This window comes from Tiliqua scincoides, chromosome 7 (assembly GCF_035046505.1).
Source record: "Tiliqua scincoides isolate rTilSci1 chromosome 7, rTilSci1.hap2, whole genome shotgun sequence".
NCBI classification, from domain to species: Eukaryota; Metazoa; Chordata; class Lepidosauria; order Squamata; family Scincidae; genus Tiliqua; species Tiliqua scincoides.
In genome coordinates, this window is record NC_089827.1 from 44785856 (window position 1) to 44793733 (window position 7878).

Here is a 7878-nt window from a genome sequence, read left to right on the forward strand (position 1 = left end):
AAAACTTTGGACACTCCCAATACAGTGTCAGAGAGATGATGTGGCCTCCTGGACACTCCTGGACTATAGTCTTGCTTATCAGTCCTCACCAGGAGTTCCAAGAATGCCACTTAGATATGAAGTGCCAGAAGATACACCCTTTTAGTAAGTTCTACCCCACTGCTACGTGTTGAAAGGTGGCTTTTCATGACCAAAACATAATGAAAAACAATAAAACCGAAATTAAAAGTGCAACAATAGTAAAATTGGTCTACAGGCAGTAGCAGCCTAAAGCAACCCCTGTTTAGCAGGGGTTGGAGAAGAGTAATTGGATGGTTCTAGATGGAAGGACCCTGGTTGAAAATAGATTTAATGCTCAATGTCTAATTGTCAAGGTTGAATTTTAAAATTTTTTAAGAAAAGACTATCTTTGGGGTCTAATGTGAATTGGGAGCATGTTGCAGACATGAGAATGTGTGAGCTCATTTTCCTTCCAGCCCCCTTCTTCAAGCTGTTTTGGGCCCCCTTCTCCACAAGTACCATTAGCTGCATTTAACATCACATTTAATTTGGTCCTCAGCTGAATTCTGGGGGGGGGGGAGTGAGAAGTCTTCTGCTCTTTGGTATGATGACATTGAGCTGGGAGATTCTTCTTCTGCCCTGACATTCTGTCTGTCACCTGCTTGGCTCACTTCATGTAGCCCAATCTGCAACGTTTTTGCTTCTGCTGCTGGTTGCCAGTAATTCACCCCACCGCTTCCTGTCATCTGTCCAAGCGTGTCCAGCCAACTCTCTGAGCATGCCCAGCACTGGCAGGACCCAATCAGCCAGAACAGGACTCTTGTGCTCCCAAAGCCTCCATCTGTGTTGCTTAGTGCTGTAGAGTAAGTGGTGCATTCCTTGCTGCTGTCTCTCTCTTTCCTCCTCCACCCTCGTGATGAAGAATTTCTCAGCAGGTAATTAATGTGTGTGTGCATGTGTGGAAAATAAATTCTGCAGTTACTAAACTCCATTTGTTTATTAAATGACATCTCCGGTTAAAATTGTAGACAACTATAGGTATCTGGAGCTGTCCAGAGTTGCCTGCCTCTATTATATGGGTGCCAGATTGAGATCTGTTCCATAGTCCATTCAAGCTATACATGTTTTCGTTGCTGTCTGTTCCTAGTCGGGGACTATTAATTATTGCACATTTGTGTACGTAATTTGCATCTATAAGAGCTGTAAGCAAAATGCTTATTTAAGCACAATGTATATGGGCACTGTTAATCTAGGAACGTTGATCTTTTCCTTTCTATGGGGAATGTATTTTCAGAACAAAATGGGCAGTATTTTAGAATGCCTTTAGTTTTTTCAGTGCAACAGCTTGTGTTCTCAGTGGGCTGTACCATTAGCAGGTCTGACACAAGTCATGTTAGTTTAATAGTGCGGAACTTCTAGTAAGAACCTATTGCATTCATTTCAGGCTGGTCACAAGAGTGTGATTTCCTTATGACCAGCAGCTTTTTCAGGATATTGAGAGAGCACAAAACAGGTAATTCCATATGTGTGTGCATGCATATGAATAAACTTAGACTGCGTTCCATATGCATTTTTAATTTTATTTACCACATTTCTATTCTGCTCTTTCAGTAAAATCCTCTTGGAGTGGTTAGCAACATAATTTAAAGAAGAATAAAAATATAAAAGAACCACCAAGATGGAAAAGGCCAGATTCAAAACAGCAGTTAAAAGCACAACTTCTAATAAGGAAGTGTTTCTCAGATTGTGGGTCGTGACCCACTTGGTGAGTTGCAACCTGATCTCCAGTGGATCCTGGGATGGGCCATCTCACCTGCCCTTGTATCTGGTTGGCTCCAAATTGGCTGGCTCCCTTCGTCTTCGGAGGCTTTTCTGAGCCTCACAGAGGCAGCTCAGACTAAACTTGTGACTTCTGGTTTCCTGGGGAACTGGAAGTTGTGTCTAAATGGGCATTCTGAACCTAAACAGGCATTCTGAGCCTCGTAGAGGCAGCTTGCAGAAGCTCAGATTGCCCATTTCAGGTGAAAGGACCGGAAGTCATGTGTTTTCGGTTGAAACGGCCAGTCTGAGCCTCGTAGAGGCAGCACGTGAATGTGTGCTGCCTCTGTGAGGCTCAGAAAAGCCTTCAGAGGTGGGAGGAACGTGGCTCCAGTCAGCTTCTGAGGCTGGGGGGGTGCGGGGGAACAGGGACCAGTGGCAACGCTTACCTGTAATAGGAATCTCATGCACAAAATTTAGGCTCACATAGTTGATAGAGTTCCTGGACTTCTTTAGTGGGTATAAATAGCTTTTTAAGACTCTGCCAAAACCATTCTCTTGGAGGAGGAAGAGGAGGAAGTACCAGAAACATGCAACCGCATGTTTCATGTGGTTTCTCTTTCTGACTCCTTAGGAAAGGGAAGTGTACCTGGTATCTATTTCTGCAGACTGCTGAACTAGCTCATCCATCGGCCTCCATTATCTCTCCCTACCCCATCATCTCTAATGTTAGGATAATAATATGGGGCCCTATGTTATCAGATTGTTTAGTGAGCCAAGTGCTACATGAAGTGTTTTGCTGTTGGTGTTCATGTAATCTCTCCTAAGTCTTTTTACAACAGGTTTTATTCAGTATTCCTGCCAAGGGGTCTGTGCTGCTGCACATGGAATGATTGAAGCCACATGGAGATGATGTAAATGTCATTGCAAGACTTACAGGGATGTTGAGTTCTGAGCTGCGTGGAGCTCAGCTTCAGGGGATTTTGAATTCCGCAGCCGTGTAGCTTATGGAGAATAGTGGTTCTAAGATTTCACAGAGCTTAACTCCGCCACTGGAAGCTTCTTAAGTGGAAGGAGAGCTTTGCAAGGACCCTCTCCCTCTTGGAAGGGACCCCTTGTGTGATCACAATGCTCCTTCCATTTGAGGAATATGCTTCCAGTGTTGAGAGCGGTGCTTCTCAAAATTTTAGGATACAGTTGAATAATAGTACTATGCATTCTGCTACAAATTTATTGTTGGCTCCACAGGAAGGAAACCCATTTTATGTTCTGGATCAGATGCATGAGTAATTGAAATTACTCTGAAGGCTACTTATGTATTAACTCAAGAAAACCATGCTGCTTCATTAATGTTGGATGACTATTGGTGGTTCGGTTCTCAGGGTTTATGTTTTAACCAAGTCTGTTAATTCCCTTTTTTGTTCTACATCCCATGGATGTTTTATATAATGTTCATAGAATCATAGAGTTGGAAGGGGCCTAATAGGTCATCTAGTCCAACCTCTTGCCTTAGCATGAAATCCTCTTAGAGCATTTCCAACAGGTGCTTGTTGAGCCTCTAGTGAGCGAGAGTCCACCACCTCTCTCGGCAATCTGTTCCTCTGCCGAACCATCCTTAACATCAGGAATTTTTTTCCTGATACCTGCACACCTATCTGAACCCTCTCTCAGCAAACTCTTCTTGCTTTTCTCTAATTTGTAATACACACAATCTCTTCTTTCTATGCGCCCCCTTATGCTTTTTCTTTCTGCATCACTGCAGGACTCCTTTCTTAAATGTTTCCTTACCCATGCATCTCTCTGCATAGCTATCTGTTGCCTCCTCTTTCTTCACCCCATAAATTATACTTTTCTCTTTTTCCTAATCTTCAAGTGTGTACGCATCCCATGCAATCCCTTTCTTTTTTGCCACATAATGCTGTCTGCACAACACAGAGGTCGCTCTGCACCTCCCTCTCTGTTTCTCACATTTATGTGCTTTACTTTCTCTCTCCTTTGCCATTCAGGGTTGGCATTAAGAGCTAGATGAATCAATATTCTGGTTTGGTGTAAGGCAGCTTTCTGTGTTCCTTCCCCCATCTCTCTTTCTTTCTGAGTTTGGCAACTTTAGTTACAACAACTTATGTTATGCTGGTAGTATAGGAGTTGTTACAGCATGGATCCTTGGGGGGGGGGAGGGGAGTTCAAAACAAATCACAATTTCTTGCAAATTGGTTTGGAAGTTGGTTTTGTTACCAGGATTGGTGGTGGCTTGCACAAGGCCCTGAGGCTCCATCCTCTCGTCCCATACATGCAAAGCCCCCTTGTCTGGGCTCTTCCTTCTTCCCACCGATCTATTGGGATTGTTCCCAGGGGGCAGCCCCCACCTGTCTGCAGACTCTAGTAAGTTAGTAGGCAGGGAAAAGGGAAGGAGCAGAATGAATGACAGCCCAATCCAATCCACACTTTCCTGGGAGTAAGCCCCATTGATGCTAATGGGGACTTACTTCTGAGTAGACATGCATAGGATTGGGCTATGAGTCTCATGTGGGTTGGTCTTCTCCTTCTTGTCCATCAGCAACCTTGCTGCTGCACAGGACCAACATCCCCATTTGCTGATAGAGAAGGGGAGAGTGCCTGCATGAGACTTGCACGGTCACTTCCTCCTTCCCAGCAGCCAGTTGGGGATATTCCCAGGTGATGGGCCCTGCGTTACTGTTTGGAAGCAACCCCATTTGTGTGCCATGTGAGTTGCCGTGGCCTGGAAATCTAGCAAAGATGTGAAGGGTTGAGCTACACATCTAGACTTCCTTACCTCTATATGCAACAAAACTAAGGATGTAATGTATGCATGTACAACTCTATACTTCCTTACTAGACTTCTAGGCTGTTGTGCCTTGTACAGAGGATGGATCATTCAGTTAGGGGGCCTTCTGGGGCATTGGACTCCCAGTACATGCCCTAGTATATCCATCTACCAACACTGCCTTTTTAAGTTACACATTACACTTTTCATTAGTAACACTAACTTACTTGAGGTTCTTTTATGCTTCTTCCTATCTCCTCACTGCAGGCACCAATAAATAGTGTCACACTACATTAGAAACTTGCATATATTTGTTTCTACTATTTTTTTCCCCTGTGGTGATTTTTCATAATCTTTTTGGTTTGCTTATGATGGTATAAACTGCATGCATTGCATTAAATTAATTAATGGGAAAGCAAGGTTGAATGAGTGCACTTCCCGACCATCTGGAAATCTCTAATCTGAATAATAAATCCTGGAGTAGGATTGCACTTTGCATTATTTTGATTCTAATATCTCTTTAATCGGACCTTTTTGTGTATGCTTGCGCTGCGCCATTGATCACCTTGAGCTTTTACAGTGGTGATTTAAAATACATGATGGTTACGCTGGAACATAACGCCTGGCCTGCCTGGGGTTATGTGCACCATCAGGGTTAAACCTAGTTTTGTTTATGCTACAGTGTTTGACAGGGCAAGGCACCTGCTAGCCTTGCCCAGTATGTGCTGAACGTACGTCCCGTCTTTGGAGATTCTGCAAAGCCGAAGCACAAAGAGTGATTGTTACCAAATAAGCGGTAGTCACACACTTCTACCAATAGCCTTAGGAGGGTTGGTTACCATGGAATCCACCATCTGTTCACTCCCCACTGGAATGTGATTATCCTTGCTGGGTTGGGAACCGGGAAAAGCAGGGGAGTGTGTGCTGCCTGCAATTATCTGCAATAGAGTGTGTTAATGGAAGGCTCGGATTAGCTTGCTGGAGAAGCACTAAGGAGATTTTTAAAAACCAAAAACGTTAGTGATTTCTCACAAAGAGAAGTGAATTTAATTCATATTTAAGGTAAGATGCTAAATGTACAGTGTTGTGTTTTACATCTGTAGCAGCATAGCTTATCATATTGATATTTACCAGTGAGCGTTTTATTGTCAGCCATTCTTTCAGTGGATGCTGAACAGCAAGAGGGTGTGTGTGTGTATATACGTTACTGTATGGGCTAGCGTATGGGTCTTTTGTCTTGTTCTCAGCAGCTTAATTCTGGACCTTGTTGTAGAGAGAAGTAGCAACAAAACCTACCTGAGTTGGCTTTTAAATACCTTGTGCCTGCATACATTACAGTGTGCTTCTGCAGGAGCTTTCTGAGGGATGTGCAAGTTGCATTTGTTGGGCTAATGATAGTGACAAGATTCAGGAAAAGACCTAATTCTTTGGGGTAGCTGCTCATGTATATGATACCTTAAGCACAATGATGCCTTAAGCACAATAGATATGTGGTTTCAGTAATGTGGTAACTGAATATGGTTTCAGTAAGGTACTGTGTGCAGGAGATGCAGATCATGCAGGAAATAGTGGTGACCGGGCATGAGGCTTATTTCTCTCTTAAATATCACAGGCTTTTCCCATTTGGCATTATTGTGTGATGCCTTTGAACATGTTTTCAAATTTTAATAAGAGCCAAAGGCACAAGGAAAAATTTATTTCAGGTTCCAGTGATTATTTTGTAAAGGTAAGGGGTGTGTGTGTATGTGTTGTAATGATGTAGGTGGTGGTAGCTTTTTGTAGAGTGGTTGCCTGAGTGACATTTTATGAACAGACAATATACTATAGATGGTTTTTTTAATGTATCATTGTATCAAAAATATTGACCAAGAACAGTAATGATTCCTCAAGGAATTTTTCCCCTATTTGCATCCCCCCCCCCACTGCAGCTCTTTTGCTGCATTCATTTTGTTAAGACTACCATTTTAATTTTATATGTGGGAAGGGAATAGCTTAGGTGCCTTTTTAATTAAGCTATGCCAGTCTCCTAATTCCACCAGTCTTTCTGTCTGTTAGTCCACTGCATGTGTTAGTAGGTCAGTGTCTGGGAGCACTGGGGAAAATGGCTCATGAATCACCAGTCTGGGAAATAACATTGGCAACATCAAATATACACCATCAGTTATTTTTAAGAGAACAGTATTTGCATTTTTGTGAAGATTATAATGGCAACGACATATAATGTGGCTTTAAATTTGTATGTGAGTGAATGGTGTGGCCCTTACTTTTGTCAGCCAGTCCCCATACAGTCTCCATGGTTAGAGGATGGCCTTTATCATGGATTGCTTTAGGTAGCACATAGTTTTCAATTGTTGCTTCTAATCTATGGAGCTCTGACTACCCAGGCATCAAACTGAGCCAAAGTATCTTCCAGAAGCAACCCAAGATCTAATTACATTGCATCACATTGTGGTCATAGATGAGCAAGGACATCCATGGTTTAATTGTTATGTGAGGTTTTTGTGTATTCTATTGTATATTTGATACATTTAATTCTTTCTGCATAGGCACCCTTAATGATATCTTATTTGCTCACAGCCTGACTGTAGGCATGTTTGCTACAGTCTAGAATAAGTCCAGCTAAGTTCAGCGATGCATGCTCCCAAGTAAATATGCACACATTGGCAGCCTGAGAAGTACAAGTGCATCCAATCAAGTGTCACTGCTTTTAGTTGCCTGCTGGGAGGCATGGAGCCCATGGAGAAGAGCTGCAGAAGTGGACAAGATTAAAGGCTTTGAAGAGGGCAGCTGGTAAGCAGCCCTCCCGTACATCCATGTCTCATTGTCCTTGATCAAAGATGCTCTTGCTGCTACTGTGACCACAATGCAAATGAGGGGCAAAACTGGACCAAGACCCACCTTCACTCTCCATTTGCATCACAGCCATGGCGGCATCGGCTTGAATAGAAGACTTGGGGCAGGGAGGTGAGAGTCTTCCTTTGACCTCTCGGGAGGGTGGAGATCTGATTTTGTTTGAAACTGCAGCTTTTGGGGAGAAAATGCTGGCCATTTTTCCCAATGAAAATCACTGCTCTAGAGCTGCTGTTAGCGCAGATGCCCAGATTCAGGGGGATGATCTAGGTAGGGAATAGCACAAAGGGGAAGGGTAACTTGCCTCCCAGCATCACAGCCCCAGTCTGAATTGGGCCCTAAGGTGCTACTGTTTCCCCCAAAGTGGAGAATCCTATGTCACATTTAGTTTGACCCTTATATTTCTTAGGGCATGATCCTAACTGCGCCAGGAGGTTCACAAATGTGCCATAAAGCAAGTTTGCACATCCTCGGGAGATGGCTGG